Raw genomic sequence first — 19,158 nt, 5'->3', positions numbered from 1 at the left:
CTGCTGATAATCCCAGAAAACGTGTTCCGGGAATGCTTTCATCATTAAAAAAAGCGCTGAGTGACGCGTGTGTCTTCTGAAGTGGACTACTTTGAAGAACAATAACTGCCAAATTGGTACGTATTATAATTTTTTTTTTTTTAGCACCAGTCCGGTTACTTACTGATGAATCATAGTATATGAAACTGTAGAAATTGTAATCGTGGCTGTTATATCCTTGACGTCTGTGACAATTGCTATTAAATTATTTTATCCTTCATCTTAAAGACAATGACTGTGGTAAACGCCGTGCCGAAATTCATAGCTAATAACATCTTGCAAAAATCGCATTGGCAATCATTTACAAGGCGAAGTAGTCTGGAAACAAGCAATTTTCGAAGAAAAGACATAAATATTTAATGGTCGTGGATAGATTTTACCTTTGGCAGGTATTGTTTTTCTCTCTGCAGAAAGGTCCACCATCGTTGACATGCACATTTATTTGTTATCTGACTGAAGGGCCGTGCTACACCTTTTACAAGGTTTCTTGTTACAAATAGCACTTGGAATGATCTGACATTGATCATACGTATGTACATACACACATACATACATACACACATACATACATATATTCATACATACATACACCAACCCATCCGAACAAATGTATGGCTGAAATTAGAATGTTGGGGAGAAGATACAAATCTTACTTCGTCAGCTACAAATGACCGAATCTTAATTCATAAACTCCAAATCAGCACGATGTCTGGGACTATAATTATTTGCAGCATCTTTCTAAGATTTAAAGATCGATGGTTCAATCAAGATATCTTCTTTCACAACATGGATGCCAATTCGTTGATTGGTCATGTGACAACTGTTATACTCTCAATACCGAGGAAGACCATCACACGGTCCATGAAAAATATCAGGGTTGATAATTAAATCAAAGTTTTAATGATAGGACAGAGGTCCAATAGAATAGCTCTCAAACACAGACGGCCCGTATACAAATGCGTTGTTCACAACACCTCAAGCTGCTGTCAGATATGATCCATCCCATTCTTATAAGAATGACAATTCTGTCTCAATTCGTGTGCTAAGCTCAAATTATCGTTTTTGCAAAGCTTTAAAATTTCCAAATAGAACAAATGGCATGTGCAGTTCAGATAGTAAGATAAGATTGCCAGTACTAGCAGTTCTTCTTCAAATTCGTATGGATATTCTGGAAGGTACTTCCATACTGTCAAATATTTTGTGAATAATATCCGACAATAGAGCTCTGCATTTCAAATGACATCGTCTGGTGCATCTAAGGAGATAGTTGAACTTGATTTACGCGGACGTCCAAATTTCAAGCACAAGTCTATAACCTCATTCGATCCCTCTTACACACAAAGAACAACCTGAGTTCCTCCAAATTTACTTTTATGAGAGATGTAGAACAACAAACCCAAAAGTTAGGGCCTGGAATCCCCCAAATGATCGCATGACATGTCACTTAGTTTTCTCCACAAATGATTTGTCGTCAATGCTGCATTTTACCCTATCACCAGTTTCAACAAAACTGTAATATATACACAAACAATGCCATTTTAATCCCATGTCTAGTATCTCTGCTAGTACATACATACATACATACATACATATATATATATGCGTACATACATACATACATATATATATATATTTCAAGGTTTTTAACTTTAAATTCGTATATTTAAAAGAAATAGAAACTTTAAACTCGATATATCCAAGATCGATTTATTTACCATTCTATGTCAACATGTCTGTGCCCAAACTTATCCAGTGACTGGTCCATTGGATTTCCAACATTTTGCACTTCTCCAGGAGTCGCTACCATAAGAACAAATTACAAAAAAACACAATATATATATATATATATATATATATATATATATATATATATATATATATATATTATATATATATGTATGTATGTATATATGTATTGTATGCATATATAATCTCTCATCTCTTGTTTTAGTCATTTAACAGTAGTCATGCTGCGGAACGGCCTCAGATGATTTTACGATCAACTAAGTAACATAATGTAAACACACGAACATCGGCTATAAAGCGGTGGTAGGTTACCAAAAAAGCCAATGTCACACACACACAGATACACGCAGACACACAAACATACACACAAATGTATTTTTACCGCTTCAGACAATCGTTTCCCAAAATCAAGTGAATACCTTGTTGTTTCTTCTAGACACATCCTGAAGATAACTTACGCTAACTGTAGTTATTCGGATTATCATAGGCACCGCATTAATAGTAAAAAAGCAATAAAACAACCGTTCAATAATCCTACTGGACCTAGGAAACACATACATCGCAATAGCAAGAAAGGAGATGCAGACTGCAATGAAAAACAACAGATCCGTCTAAATCGTGACGGTTGCCATAATAGTGATATAGCTAACACGGTAACAACGTCGGAAATTAAGGTCAGATGAGCCACATATACGACTAAATATAATAAAGGCTCATGCAGAGAAAAGTCAAGATGCCCATTGATGAACCACTGTAACAGTACAAATGCATGTATCTACGTGTGCTTATGTGAAAATGTTACATGTATGTACGGACAGATGGGTGGATTGAAGGATAGATACATGTAAGTATGTGTACGTGCTTTTATGTGTAAACGTATGTATGTTTGTTTGAATATATGCATGTATTTAAATACGAAGATATATGTTTACATGGCTCTATATATATATATATATATATCAAAGGAAGTATTTGCACAATTGACAAACAGGTAATACATCATGCGCTTGAGCACGTGCTTCAATGGGTGTGCATACGTGGGCGCTCACTTTTGGAAGTAAATGCGTAATTACAAATGACCTTGGAGTAAAATAATATTCACGTCTCGAACCTGCGTCTCCGAGAAAAAATACGTACAAAAAACATGTCACCATAAATGGTTTCAGTGATGCAAATATTTAATTTTTTTTCTTTAGCATGACCGCAAATCCCAAACATTTCAAAATTATTCTCATCTTCCGCTTCGTTAGAATTGTTTCGGTTACTTCAATGTTTCATGGTTCTTTCTTCTGATGTTGCAGGTGAAGTTTCCTTACGAGAGCATGTAAGAAATAAAGAAAGGGCACCTGAAACATAATTCACTATTCATGTCTTTTCTCTCTACAGGCAAGATCGCATATTCGGAAGATCTGTATGAAAAACGACCTGTAGTTACAGCTCATTCATTGCACAGTTACCTACAACGTGTATGGCCCTCCGTATTATTCATCAGTTTTCCAACGTATTTTTGATCAAGTCACGGAAGCGCTTCCCCGTTTTTAATTGTATTCTTGATCAAGTCACCGAATCGTTTCTTTCAAACTCTCCTTAGGTGAAATCCATCTCTAACCATAAAGCATGAGATCTCTTTGGGAATCTTCGTTTGTAACGGCTTGTATTTCGGTTTCAATATAGTCGGTATTGATGATTTTGAGCGGCTGTTTCTGTTATCATAGGTGTCATTCATATTACTACAGGTTGCGTCAAAATTCATTCTTTAATCCCCAGATCCAATATTCTTCATAAATATTTCGACAGCAAACGCTCAATGAGCTCCATTCTAACATGTGATACTAATTACAAACTATGACAAAACACTCGTTATGCAATGACGTCATCACCTACCTAACTTTATTAGCATCACACCAAGCACCTTTTCAAATTTAGAAGGTCTCTTTGCCGTATCCTCTTTTCCATTTATCCACAGCAATGGATCTCACCTTGGCAAACTCCACTACACGAAAATCCACTACACGAAAATCCACCCTTGTGTTCCTGCAAGGCAATTGTCTTTGTCGAACACGTACATAGCCGCTTGGCACACATTTACGTTAAACTGAGGTGTGCACACTCACTAATTTTTAACATTCTGGTTCACATTCGCTGTTTTTAGAAGTACTTGGAATTAAAGCGTGTTGTGTGTGATTGCTGAATTGAACACGACAGAGAGCTCTGAGCAGAGGATCTGCATCAAATTTTACCAAAATCTTGGGGATACCTGCCCAGACGCCCACGCAACGTTCCAAGTTCCAGAAACAGTTTAGAGGGGCACACATTGTATGAGCTGCAAGTAAGTGTACAAGTGGATCAGACATTTCCAAGATGGCTGAAATAGTGTCGATAATGACGAACGTTCTGGGAAATCCGAAACCAGCAGGACTGAGAAAAACACCGCAGATTTGCTTCCAGCTGTGAAGGGAAATATTCGAATCGCCATCCGTGAGTTATCAGAGGATGAGTAGATTAGTTACGGTTCAGTTCAGTCTATTGTCACTGAAAATTTGGGCATGAGATGCGTGTCTGCCAATTTTGAGTTAAAACTGCTTTCAGCTGACGAAAAACACTCGGGTTTCAGTTGCTTTAATCAAAAAGATTGCGGCCGTACTGGGGCACCGTGTTGGAGAATTGTTGGTGTAAAGAATCGACACTAGTACTTACATTTTAATCCAGGTATTTATTTACCGATCTCCTTACCGAACCTCAAGGGTACGTGGACGTAAACACACCAACATCAGTTGTCAAGCAATGGCGGACGACAAATAGACACAAAGACACAAACTGAGCAATACACACACATACAAACAGATACAGACACGCACACACTAACAAATGCACACACTAACACACAAACAAACAAACACACATGTAAATGGAAAGTAGAGCGGTATTTCGCTGCAGGAAGAAGTAATAGGCGAATTTCATTTTGAAAAATGTGTAGTTGTTTTAAATTGATTTATTTACATAAACTCTGTTAAAATCCCATCGTTTTCAATTGATTTTGGGAAACGATTGTCTGAAGCGGTAAAAATATATTTGTGTGTGTGTGACATTGTCTCTTTTGGTAACCTACCACCGCTTTATAGCCGATGTTCGTGTGTTTACATTATGTTACTTAGTTGATCATAAAATCATCTGAGGGCGTTCCCCAGCATGACTACTGTTAAATGACTAAAACAAGAGATGAGAGATTATATATGCATACAATACATACATACATACATACGTATATATATATATATATATATATATATATATATATATATATATATATATATATATATATATATATATATATATATATATATATATATATATATATATATATATATATATGTATGTATGTATGTATGTATGTATGTACGTATAAGTGCCTTCCAGAATATCCATACGAATTTGAAGAGGAACTGCTAGTACTGGCAATCTTATCTTACTATCCGAACTGCACATGCCATTTGTTCTATTTGGAAATTTTAAAGCTTTCCAAAAACGACAATTTGAGTTTAGCACACGAATTGAGACAGAATTATCATTCTTATAAGAATGGGATGGATCATATCTGACAGCAGCTTGAGGTGTTGTGAACAACGCATTTGTATACGGGCCGTCTGTGTTTGAGAGCTATTCTATTGGACCTGTGTCCTATCATTAAAACTTTGATTTAATTATCAACCCTGATATTTTTCATGGACCGTGTGATGGTCTTCCTCGGTATTGAGAGTATAACAGTTGTCACATGACCAATCAACGAATTGGCATCCATGTTGTGAAAGAAGATATCTTGATTGAACCATCGATCTTTAAATCTTAGAAAGATGCTGCAAATAATTATAGTCCCAGACATCGTGCTGATTTGGAGTTTATGAATTAAGATTCGGTCATTTGTAGCTGACGAAGTAAGATTTGTATCTTCTCCCCAACATTCTAATTTCAGCCATACATTTGTGCGGATGGGTTGGTGTATGTATGTATGAATATATGTATGTATGTGTGTATGTATGTATGTGTGTATGTATATACGTATGAGCAATGTCAGATCATTCCAAGTGCTATTTGTAACAAGAAACCTTGTAAAAGGTGTAGCACGGCCCTTCAGTCAGATAAAAACTATATGTGCATGTCAACGATGGTGGACCTTTCTGCAGAGAGAGAAACAATGCCTGCCAAAGGACAGATAAACACAGGGAAATCTATCCACGACCATTAAATATTTATGTCTTTTCTTCGAAAATTGCTTGTTTCCAGACTACTTCGCCTTGTAAATGAGTGCCTAAGCGATTTTTTGCAAGATGTTATTAGCTAAGAATTTCGGCACGGCGTTTACCACAGTCATTGTCTTTAAAATCAAGGATAAAATAATTTAATAGCAATGGTCACAGACGTCAAGGATATAACAGCCACGATTACAATTTCTACAGTTTCATATACTATGATTCATCAGTAAGTAACCGGACTGGTGCTAAAAAACAACAAAACTATAATACGAACCAATTTGGCAGTTATTGTTCTTCAAAGTAGTCCACTTCAGAAGACACACACGTCACTCAGCGCTGTTTTTAATGATGAAAGCATTCCCGGAACAGGTTTTCTGGGATTATCAGCAGATAACACATTGCATTCACTTTGATTCGATGTCCTGAAGTCTTCCTTTCAATCGAGATTTGATTTTTGTATGGAGGAAGAAGTCGCAAGGGGGCGACATCTGGGGAATACGATGGCTGTTGGACTTGTGGAACGCTGTGCTTAGCCAACAATTGCTGGACAAGCTGCGCTAAATGAGCATGTGCATTGTCATGGTGCAATTCCTGCTCTCAGGATGCATCCAAGTGTGGCATTTTCCGACTAATAGCATCCTGCAAACGCCGCAAAACGTTTCGGTAGTAATCCTTGTATACTCTCTGACCAGGTGGAATGTATTCATGATGAACAATCCGCTTGTATTCTAAGAAAACTGTCAAAAGTGTTTTCACATTGCTTCGGTCTCAGTAAATTTGAACGTTTACCACTGCGAAGTCGGAGCCTTTCTTTCGGAGTCATAGCCAGAGACCCACGATTTATCACCCATTATGACCGTTTATCAAAAGGTTTTCATCGTTCATGAGACAATCAAAGAGACCTTGCGCAACTGAAACCCGAGTGTTTTTCGTCAGCTGAAAGCAGTTTTAACTCAAAATTGACAGACACGCATCTCATGCCCAAATTTTCAGTGACAATAGACTGAACTGAACCGTAACTAATCTACTCCTCCTCTGATAACTCACGGATGGCGATTCGAATATTTCCCTTCACAGCTGGAAGCAAGTCTGCGGTATTTTTCTCAGTTCTGCTGGTTTCGGATTTCCCAGAACGTTCGTCATTATCGACACCATTTCAGCCATCTTGGAAATGTCTGAACCACTTGTACAATTACGTGCATCTCATACAATGTGTGACTCTCTAAACTGTTTCTGGAACTTGGAACATTGCGTGGGCTTCTGGGCAGGTATCCCCAAGCTTTTGGTAAAATTTGATGCAGATTCTTTGCTCAGAGCTCTCTGTCGTCTTCAATTCAGCAATCACACAAAACACGCTTTAATTCCAAGTACTTCTAAAAACAGCGAATGTGAACCAGAATGTTAAAGATTAGTGAGTGTGCACACCTCAGTTTAAGGTAAATGTGTGCCAAGCGGCTTTACTCTTCATACTTTAGCATCGTTACTATAGCTACAGTCTTGATACTTATTGATCATACCACGTATATTAAAATTTTTGTCGATATGGGAAAACAAAACGAAAATCTAAGTAAATGTATTTAATATAATCTTTATTTGACTGTCTCAATTTGTTAACAGTTTTGGCTTACAATTGAAACAAATAGAAACAGCTTCAAATTAATTTCAGAATGTCATTTATACTTTCCATTCTTGTAAATGCTTATCAAATATAATAGCATTCAAATTCAAGCTTTGACATACTTTCCCTAATAATTTGTAGCGTTTTTTAATCAATGTCGGGTGAGATGGTATTTTTTGTTAATGTGTAATAAAAAACAGGTTTTTGAGAAGCAGTAAATATTGATACTCGTGACGTGCGTTGATATATTTTCGTGATGTTTTAACGAGACTCTGAGAAATGAATTACAATAAGAAAGAAGAGAAAATCTATTACGCGTTAGTTTCTATACGCATCATAAATAAACCCCAAAATGTTGTAAACAATTTGTCATTGTTAAAGATTTAAATACTGTAGTAATTTGCATTACATTTCCTTTGTCTTATCCTCCCCTTATGAATATTTAGTTACATCATATCACCCACCTTTCTTAAACTCTCTATATGTTTATATATATACACATATATATACACATATACACAACTACAACGTGGTTCCTTGGTTATATAAAGAGTAAAACAGACCGAGGAAGAGACATTACGAATTGGGACAAGCTGCGAAATCTTGATCCAGTGCGAAATTTTCGAGACAAGGCAAGACAACTGAAACATCACCATGAAGGGAATTGGCGTTTTGGTAGCAATGTGTTTCCTAGTTCTGGTCGCTGATGGGTGGTGTTTATCCGGTATGTATAAATATATATTCTCTCGCATAAGTATATACACTCACACATGCGGGAGCTTCCTAACCTCTCTCTTCTCTCTCTCACTCACTGACACACACACACACACACATGCACACATGCGCACGCAAGCGCGCACACAATAATTTTGAAATGTTTGGGATTTGCGGTCATGCTAAAGAAAAAGGATAAAAATTTGCATCACTGAAACCATTTATGGTGACATGTTTTTTGTACGTATTTTTCCTCAGAGACGCAGGTTCGAGACGTGAATATTATTTTACTCCAAGGTCATTTGTAATTACGCATTTACTTGCAAAAGTGAGCGCCCACGTATGCACACCCATTGAAGCACATGCTCAAGCGCATGATGTATTACCTGTTTGTCAATTGTGCAAATACATCCTTTGACATATATACATATATATATATATAGCCATGTGAACATACATATTCGTATTTAAATACATGCATATATTCAAACAAACATACATACGTTTACACATAAAAGCACGTACACATACTTACATGTATCTATCCTTCAATCCACCCATCTGTCCGTACATACATGTATCATTTTCACATAAGCACACGTAGATACATGCATTTGTACTGTTACAGTGGTTCATCAATGGGCATCTTGACTTTTCTCTGCATGAGCCTTTATTATATTTAGTTGTATATGTGGCTCATCTGACTTTAATTTCCGACGTTGTTACCGTGTTAGCTATATCACTATTATTGCAACCGTCACGATTTAGACGGATCTGCTGTTTTACATTGCAGTCTGCATCTCCTTTCTTGCTATTGCGATGTATGTGTTTCCTAGGTCCAGTAGGGTTATTGAACGGCTGTTTTATTGCTTTTTTACTATTAATGCGGTGCTTATGATACTCTGAATACCTACAGTTAGCGTAAGTTATCTTCAGGATGTGTCTAGAAGAAACAGCAAGGTATTCACTTGATTTTGGGAAACGATTGTCTGAAGCGCTAAAAATACATTTGTGTGTATGTTTGTGTGTCTGCGTGTATCTGTGTGTGTGTGACATTGTCTCTTTTGGTAACCTACCACCGCTTTATAGCCGATGTTCGTGTGTTTATATTATGTTACTTAGTTGATCGTAAAATCATCAGAGGCCGTTCCCAGCATGACTAGTGTTAAATGACTAAAACAAGAGATGAGAGATTATATATGCATACAATACATATATACATACACACATACATACATACATACATACATACATACATACATACATACATACATACATACATACATACATACATATATATATATATATATATATATATATATATATATATATATATATATATATATATATATATATATATATATATATATATATATATTGTGTTTTTTTTGTAATTTGTTCTGATGGTAGCCACTCCTGAAGAAGTGCCAAATGTCGGAAATCCAATGGACCAGTCACTGGATAAGATTGGGCACACAAATGTTGACATAGAGTGGTAAATAAATCGATCTTGGATATATCGAGTTTGAAGTTTCTATTTCTTTTAGATATACGAATTTAGAAGTTAAAAACCTTGAAATATATATATATATGTATGTATGTATGTACGCATATATATAAGTATGTATGTATGTATGTATGTATGTATGTATGTACTAGCAGAGATACTAGACATGGGATTAAAATGTCATTGTTTGTGTATATATTACAGTTTTGTTGAAACTGGTGATAGTGTAAAATGCAGCATTGACGACAAATCATTTGTGGAGAAAACGGTGTAGTAATTCGACTAAGTGACACGTCATGCGATCATTTGGGGGATTCCATGCCCTCACGCTTGGGTTTGTTGTTCTACATCTCTCATAAAAGTAAATTTGGAGGAACTCAGGTTGTTCTTTGTGTGTAACAGGGATCGAATGAGGTTATAGACTTGCGCTTGAAATTTGGACGTCCGCATAAATCAAGTTCAACTATCTCCTTAGATGCACCAGACAATGTCATTTGAAATGCAGAGCTCTATTGTCGGATATTATTCAAAAAATCTTTTGACAGTATGGAAGTGCCTTCCAGAATATCCATACGAATTTGAAGAAGAACTGCTAGTACTGGCAATCTTATCTTACTATCCGAACTGCATATGCCATTTGTTCTATTTGGACATTTTAAAGCTTTGCAAAAACGACAATTTCAGTTTAGCACACGAATTGAGACAGAATTGTCATTCTTATAAGAATGGGATGGATCATATCTGACAGCAGCTTGAGGTGTTGTGAACAACGCATTTGTATACGGGCCGTCTGTGTTTGAGAGATATTCTATTGGACCTGTGTCCTATCATTAAAACTTTGATTTAATTATCAACCCTGATATTTTTCATGGACCGTGTGATGGTCTTCCTCGGTATTGAGAGTATAACAGTTGTCACATGACCAATCAACGAATTGGCATCCATGTTGTGAAAGAAGATATCTTGATTGAACCATCGGTCTTTAAATCTTAGAAAGATGCTGCAAATAATTATAGTCCCAGACATCGTGCTGATTTGGAGTTTATGAATTAAGATTCGGTCATTTGTAGCTGACGAAGTAAGATTTGTATCTTCTCCCCAACATTCTAATTTCAGCCATACATTTGTGCGGATGGGTTGGTGTATGTATGTATGAATATATGTATGTATGTGTGTATGTATGTATTATGTATGTATATACGTATGATCAATGTCAGATCATTCCAAGTGCTATTTGTAACAAGAAACCTTGTAAAAGGTGTAGCACGGCCCTTCAGTCAGATAACAAATAAATGTGCATGTCAACGATGCAGAGAGAAAAACAATACCTGCCAAAGGACAGATAAACACAGGGAAATCTATCCACGACCATTAAATATTTATGTCTTTTCTTCGAAAATTGCTTGTTTCCAGCCTACTTCGCCTTGTAAATGAGTGCCTAAGCGATTTTTTGCAAGATGTTATTAGCTATGAATTTCGGCACGGCGTTTACCACAGTCATTGTCTTTAAGATCAAGGATAAAATAATTTAATAGCAATGGTCACAGACGTCAAGGATGTAACAGCCACGATTACAATTTCTACAGTTTCATATACTATGATTCATCAGTAAGTAACCGGACTGGTGCTAAAATAAAAAAAAAAATTATAATACGTAACAATTTGGCAGTTATTGTTCTTCAAAGTAGTCCACTTCATAAAACACACACGTCACTCAGCGCTGTTTTTAATGATGAAAGCATTCCCGGAACACGTTTTCTGGGATTATCAGCAGATAACACATTGCATTCACTTTGATTCCATGTCCTGAAATCTTCCTTTCAAGCGAGATTTGATTTTTGTAAGGAGGAAGAAGTCGCAAGGGGGCGACATCTGGGGAATACGATGGCTGTTGGACTTGTGGAACGCTGTGCCTAGCCAACAATTGCTGCACAAGCTTCGCTGAATGAGCATGTGTATTGTCATGGTGCAATTCCTACTCCCAGGATGCATCCATCTGTGGCATTTTCCGACTAATAGCATCCTGCAAACGCCGCCAAACGTTTCGGTAGTAATCCTTGTATACCCTCTGACCAGGTGGAATATATTCAGGATCAACAATCCGCTTGTATTCTAAGAAAACTGTCAAAAGTGTTTTCACATTGCTTCGGTCTCAGTAAATTTGAATGTTTACCACTGCGACGTCGGAGCCTTTCTTTCGGAGTCATAGCCAGAGACCCACGATTTATCACCCATTATGACCGTTTATCAAAAGGTTTTCATCGTTCATGAGACAATCAAAGAGACCTTGCGCAACTGAAACCCGAGTGTTTTTCGTCAGCTGAAAGCAGTTTTAACTCAAAATTGGCAGACACGCATCTCATGCCCAAATTTTCAGTGACAATAGACTGAACTGAACCGTAACTAATCTACTCCTCCTCTGATAACTCACGGATGGCGATTCGAATATTTCCCTTCACAGCTGGAAGCAAGTCTGCGGTGTTTTTCTCAGTTCTGCTGGTTTCGGATTTCCCAGAACGTTCGTCATTATCGACACCATTTCAGCCATCTTGGAAATGTCTGAACCACTTGTACACTTACGTGCATCTCATACAATGTGTAACTCTCTAAACTGTTTCTGGAACTTGGAACATTGCGTGGGCTTCTGGGCAGGTATCCCCAAGCTTTTAGTAAAATTTGATGCGGATTCTTTGCTCAGAGCTCTCTGTCGTGTTCAATTCAGCAATCACACAAAACACGCTTTAATTCCAAGTACTTCTAAAAACAGCGAATGTGAACCAGAATGTTAAAAATTAGTGAGTGTGCACACCTCAGTTTAAGGTAAATGTGTGCCAAGCGGCTTTACTCTTCATACTTTAGCTTCGTTACTATAGCAACAGTCTTGATACTTATTGATCATACCACGTATATTAAAATTTTTGTCGATATGGGAAAACAAAACGAAAATCTAAGTAAATGTATTTAATATAATCTTTATTTGACTGTCTCAATTTGTTAACAGTTTTGGCTTATAATTGAAACAAATAGAAACAGCTTCAAATTAATTTCAGAATGTCATTTATACTTTCCATTCTTGTAAATGCTTATCAAATATAATAGCATTCAAATTCAAGCTTTGACATCCTCTCCCTAATAATTTGTAGCGTTTTTTAATCAATGTCGGGTGAGATGGTATTTTTTGTTAATGTGTAATAAAAAACAGGTTTTTCAGACGCACTAAATATTGATACTCGTGACGTGCGTTGATATATTTTCGTGATGTTTTAACGAGACTCTGAGAAATGAATTACAATAAGAAAGAAGAGAAAATCTATTACGCGTTAGTTTCTATACGCATCATAAATAAACCCCAAAATGTTGTAAACAATTTGTCATTGTTAAAGATTTAAATAATATAATTTGCATTACATTTTCTTTGTCTTACCCTCCCCTTATGAATATTTAGTTACATCATGTCACCCACCTTTCTTAAACTCTCTATATGTTTATATGTACACATATATATATACATATACACAACTACAACGTGGTTCCTTGGTAATATAAAGAGTAAAAGAGACCGAGGAAGAGACATTACGAATTGGAACAGGCTGCGAAATCTTGATCCAGTGCGAAATTTTCGAGACAAGGTAAGACAACTGAAACATCACCATGAAGGGAATTGGCGTTTTGGTAGCAATGTGTTTCCTAGTTCTGGTCGCTGATGGGTGGTGTGGATTAGGTATGTATAAATATATATGCTCTTGCATACGTATATACACTCACGCATACGGAAACATTCCTAACCTCTCTCTTCTATCTTTCTCACTCACTGACACACACACACACACACACACACACACACACACACACACACACACACACACTCACACACACACACACACACACAACATATATTGACATTTATGCGTGTATCAGAACATCACAAAAAAAGGAAGAAATAGAAAGTCGTTTTTTTTTTCAATTTTTCTATTTTTTCTTCTACATTTTTCTCATCGCAAATGCTCGAATGTACATGCCCACTTACAATTTGTATGTATGGATATATATGTAGTTTATATATATGGACGCGCGTATGCAGACATATGCATATAGATAGTTCACGTGCCTTTTAACATTCAGACATTTCAGTTCTATATTTAAGAGATTAGGAATTATTTACGTTATTTACATTATTTACATTTGACGGATATTTGTCCTCATCTTGTTTGTTGTTAACACAACGTTTCGGCTGATATACCCTCCAGCCTTCGTCAGGTGTCTTGCCGAAATTTCGAACCGGGGTTCTCATTCCTAACGATATGGCGTAGTGGTTAAGAGCGCGGGCTACTAACCCCAAGATTCCGAGTTCGATTCACGGCAGCGACCTGATTAATAATAGCAATAATAATAATAATAACATAATAATAGTAACATCGCCTGCATCTGTCCTTTATGAGTGGAAATGTTATGTATCAAAATGTGTTGCATGTATCACTGCAGACAATTTCACATCTGGTACATGGATACTTAAAGGTGCGTGCCACAGAATATGTTAAGATCTTCCAGTCATATGTTGATATTTGCCCACTTTACCAATGTTTGAAACCAGCTACAATTGTCTTTATGCTGAATAGCCACGACAATTTAACATACGACAACTGTAACGAGCTCCATTCGCTGTCACAGTGGTTAAATATTAACGAGCTCCATTCGCTGTCACAGTGGTACTGAATATTAAAGCTAAAACCCACTTCCGCATTCATTCATCGATTATTATTATCTCAACCATATCTGTGGAATACCTGAAGCAGATCCTGAGGAAATATACCCCCGACGTGGATGACATCAGCAAGACCAAACTGTGACCGTGCTTTACTCAACACTCTAATTGACATATAACCATTAGTCCAAATTTTACATAAACATACACACACACATATATATATGTACATATACACACATATATATTGATATTTATACACACACAAACTCACACACACACACGCACACACACACACACACACATATATATATATATAAGCGCAGGTAACGGAAATAGTATAGCATATACAAGATAAACAACCCATATTTTTCAGAAAACTAGTTTACGTATATATATATATATGTACCTGATGTGACCCAGACTGCTTTGAGCCCTGCAGCACAGTTGGACCCACACAATTCACACCCATAAAGAACGGTCTCAGGTGGGCTGGAACTATCGCAGTACTGAATATTCTGGGTAGTTTATCCTGTTCATGCTCTATTATTAGCGTAATCTTGCGTTTGAGAATAAAATTATTTTCTTAACTTTCAAGACTTCTCAACGTTTCTAAAGCAAACATTTTCCTTGCATCGTAGAAGAAACGATGAATTTTTTCATTAAGAAATCTTTCGTTATTCTTACATTATGAGGGTTTTTTCACGCTGACTACTTGATAAATTCTTATAAAAAAATTATCGTATATTATATTTTATATATATATATATATATATATATATATATATATATATATATATATATATATATATATATATATATATATATATATATATATATACGTATATATATATATATATATATATATATATATATATATATATATATATATATATATATATATATATATACAGGCACATACACACTGGCACACACGCAGATACGCAAGGAGACACACTGACATATATATATATATGTATTTTATAAAATAAAAGAAATTCCTTATTCGTTTTCAGGAGGTGGCTCTGGCCCAAATTGCCCCAACGATCCTTGTAAAATTGCAGAATGTCCAAAATTTCCAAATGCCGTGTGCAGGTAAGTAGAATGAAATTCAATAGTTTCTCATGTAAACATTAAAAGAGGTAATAAGGAGAGCGTGATATAGCGTAGCAGTAAATACGTCATCCTTTGGCATACATTATTATTCAATACGAGGCGGCGAGCTGGCAGAATCGTTAGCACGCCGGGTAAAATGCTTTGCGGTATTTTGCCCGTCTTTACACTCTTATTTTAAATTCCACCGAAGTCCGCCTTGCACTTCGTCCTTTCAGTGTCGATCAATTAAGTGCCTGTTGTGCACTGGAGTTAGTGTAGTCGAATCGTCCGCTCCCCACAATTTTGAGGCCTTCTGCTTTAAGTAGAAAGGATTATTATTATTCAATTTTTTTACATGCTTTCTCTGCAATGCCGAATGCAGGCCTGTGTGCCTTGTGTAGGTGCTGTAGTTTGTTGTGGTGCTTTTATTTTAACTATATTGGGATTGCTTTACGTATGATGTGCGCTGTGAACAGTAGGGATAATTTCTGTAACGCATATACGTTCGCAACACTATGAGTTATTGGTTACGTATTAGTCTACAGGTTTTTTTAATCATATCTCTGGCACCAGTATCATTGGGATTGATTCTGTATTAGGCTCGTCATTCGAGTTATCTCCATATTCAGCAATTATGCAACCCATACTAATGTTACAATAATATTAGGACGGAGATGAGATCTAATTAACGCTGTTATCTGGTAGGGCGAGGTTTTTAAAAAGTCTTTTAGAAAAGGGTTTTGGAAAGACCTGAAAGCATTTCCAAATATTGTATGGATGTCGTATTATTTTTAAAAAGTTGTATGTGTTGTGGTGATGCATTGTGTTCTGGGAAGACGAAGTCTTCTATTGTGGTGTTTGTAATTTTTTCTGACGTGCGTGACAAGCTCTATATTGTCTGTATCGACGGCCGTGCGGTTGGTGTCATTTGTGAAGTTAGACAACCAACTTACTAAAAGGATATACAATAAGCGACCGTAATTCGAGGTCCAGTATTTACGAAATACAAAGATCTCAACGTCAACCTTCATAGGTGTTCAGCACGGCTATAAAAAAAAATTTAAAAAACACCTGTCGCGCCGATAGAAATCACATCCAAACTTAGTAACGTGAGTTCATAGAGAAGGCGTATCTGCATTGCGTTAGTTGGCTAATCACTTCACTCGTTAAGAAGCCCTGAGTAGATTGAAGGAAATTTAAATAAAGAGCCGCGCTTAAGGACACAACATGCTACCAATTCCCGAACCTGAACATTTGATATTTCACTGCATTCACCTCGATCAAAAATACCTCACATTTTTCTTATATAAATCTATATTAGTTTGGAGCGTTTATATTTTCTAATTGTTAAGTTACATTTCTTGATGTAATAATAGTCACTTACTATTAATGAAGATCTGCAGCTTCTGGTGTATGATTCAACTTTAAATCATCATATATTGCCTATGAGATACATGTAATCCACATCTCACACAATTACAGCGTCATATAAAAGACAGCACAAGATACACACACCTAGCGTCAGGTATGTCCAACGTAATATATGTCGTAGTAAAAGAATCATATCGTTGTTGTTGGCACTCCGTCGCTTACGACGTCGAGGGTTCCAGTTGATCCGATCAACGGAACAGCCTTCACGTGAAATTAACGTGCAAGTGGCTGAGCACTCCACAAATATGTGTACCCTTAACGTAGTTCTCGGGAATATTCAGCGAGACACAGTATGACAAGGCTGGCCCTTTGAAATACAGGTACAAGAGAAACAGGAAGAAAGAGTGAGAAAGGGTTGTGGTGGAAGAGTACAGCAGGGTTCTCCACCATCCTCTGCCGGAGCCTCGTGGAGCTTTAGGTGTTTTCGCTCAATAAACACTCACAGCACCCGGTCTGGGAATCGAAACCGCGATCCTATGACCGCGAGTCCGCTGCCCTAACCACTGGGTCATTGCGCCTCCACGTCATCATAATACATTCAACGCAGAATACACACACACAAAAAGCAATCCACTCAGCCAATACTCCACGCATACAAATTTAAGCAAGTAATAAATACCATACTCTTCACACTCCATATATAATACAAATCGTACATAACAGACTTCTTGCAAAACAAAAAGTCGCACTACATAAATATATTTAGAATTTTACATTTGGCTTCGATTTTGTCTCTTTTTTGAAAAGCATATTTGTCTTATATATTGAATTGTTTTTCTTTTTAGGCGGAACTCCTGCATTTGCAAAGCTGAGTTTTATGTTGGATGGGATCGTGTGACAGACCAATGCCATAAAGTTTAGATTAAGAAAACTAATAAACAATCAGTACTTGGTCCTCTAATACTTTGCGTAGTGTCTTAATTTGTGTATTGTCTTTCTGAATTTCAAAACTGTTTTGACATTTTTTTCGAGCAAAACCGATTATCATCGGCATACTATTGTTACATTTCAAATAAATTCAAATCACGAAGACATTAAAAACTAAGTTTGTTTCTTTTTTCGTCAGTGTAATAATGTCATACTTTAGCAAAAAATGTGCCGTTGTTAATGCTGAAAGAAAATAAGCGAATAATGGATTTATATTAGCCACCTGGGAGATGGCACGTCTTTGGAAAGAATCCGGTGTTCAGAACTGCTAGAAATATCAACCATATCTTAAAACTAGGATTACTTGAAAGAATCGTCCCAGATATACCATGTTTAAAAGACGCATAGGTTAGTTGTCCTAGATAAGCTGTGAAAATTTCAAAACACAGTCCTCAAATTAGTTATTTCATAATTCAAGACCGGAAAATATACTTACTTGTCCTTGAAGATACTCAATAAAATATATTGTTTTTCACGTCTATAATCGTCTGAATGCTGAAGATCCGAATATACTCTCGGCGGATTGAAACATGTGTAGGATTTCTTTCGGATATTTTTGATTGTTTTGTTGATCCGTTTTCACTTAACCTTTTTGTTATATGTATCAATTTTACTTTGTATTACATTGTGATATAAATAAAAAAGAACCAAGTATCTATTATATTTTTTCTTCTCTATTTTCTTTTCTTACCTTTATAATTTTAAGAACGTATATCCAAATGTATGTGTGTGTTTGTGTGTACTCACACGAACACACACACTGACACTCATACACACACACGAATATATATATATATATATATATATATATATATATATATATATATATATATATATATATACTAGCAGTAATACCCATCGTTGATCTGGTAATTACTGTTACTCTTTCTCGAGAGCCAAATTCAAAGTATTATCATACATATAAATTACTGCTGCTGTATGTGTGTATTTTATAAGAGAAAAGCTCGTAATAATTGAAGTAGAAGTAGAACGATTTCATACAAGAACTACTGTTTGTTTATTATATGACAATAAAGTTGTTGAATAAGAGTTTTCCAGGTCTGGCAGCTGTTGCTGGGGGCGTGGTGGTCCAAAATAATCATTGCAAATTGATTCCATCATTGGCTAA

General features: G+C 36.2%; 1 long non-coding RNA gene across 2 annotated transcripts; it reads left to right on the top strand.

Annotated features, from left to right (window-relative positions):
- The first annotated feature begins 8,215 nt into the window (after nucleotides 1-8,215).
- On the top strand, nucleotides 8,216-18,690 carry LOC149131537 (uncharacterized). Of its 2 annotated transcripts, XR_016237789.1 has the most exons (4): nucleotides 8,237-8,377; nucleotides 13,423-13,595; nucleotides 15,593-15,671; nucleotides 17,888-18,690. It is a non-coding gene; the product is annotated as an uncharacterized LOC149131537 (long non-coding RNA). The 2 variants fall into 2 exon arrangements; XR_016237788.1 differs by lacking the exon at nucleotides 13,423-13,595 and having other exon boundaries at nucleotides 8,216-8,377.
- Nucleotides 18,691-19,158: the final 468 nt, after the last annotated feature.

This window comes from Octopus bimaculoides, chromosome 21, assembly GCF_046866305.1.
Source record: "Octopus bimaculoides isolate indiv1 chromosome 21, ASM4686630v1, whole genome shotgun sequence".
In the NCBI taxonomy this organism is placed as follows: Eukaryota; Metazoa; Mollusca; class Cephalopoda; order Octopoda; family Octopodidae; genus Octopus; species Octopus bimaculoides.
This window is presented reverse-complemented; position numbering and strand designations above follow the sequence as displayed.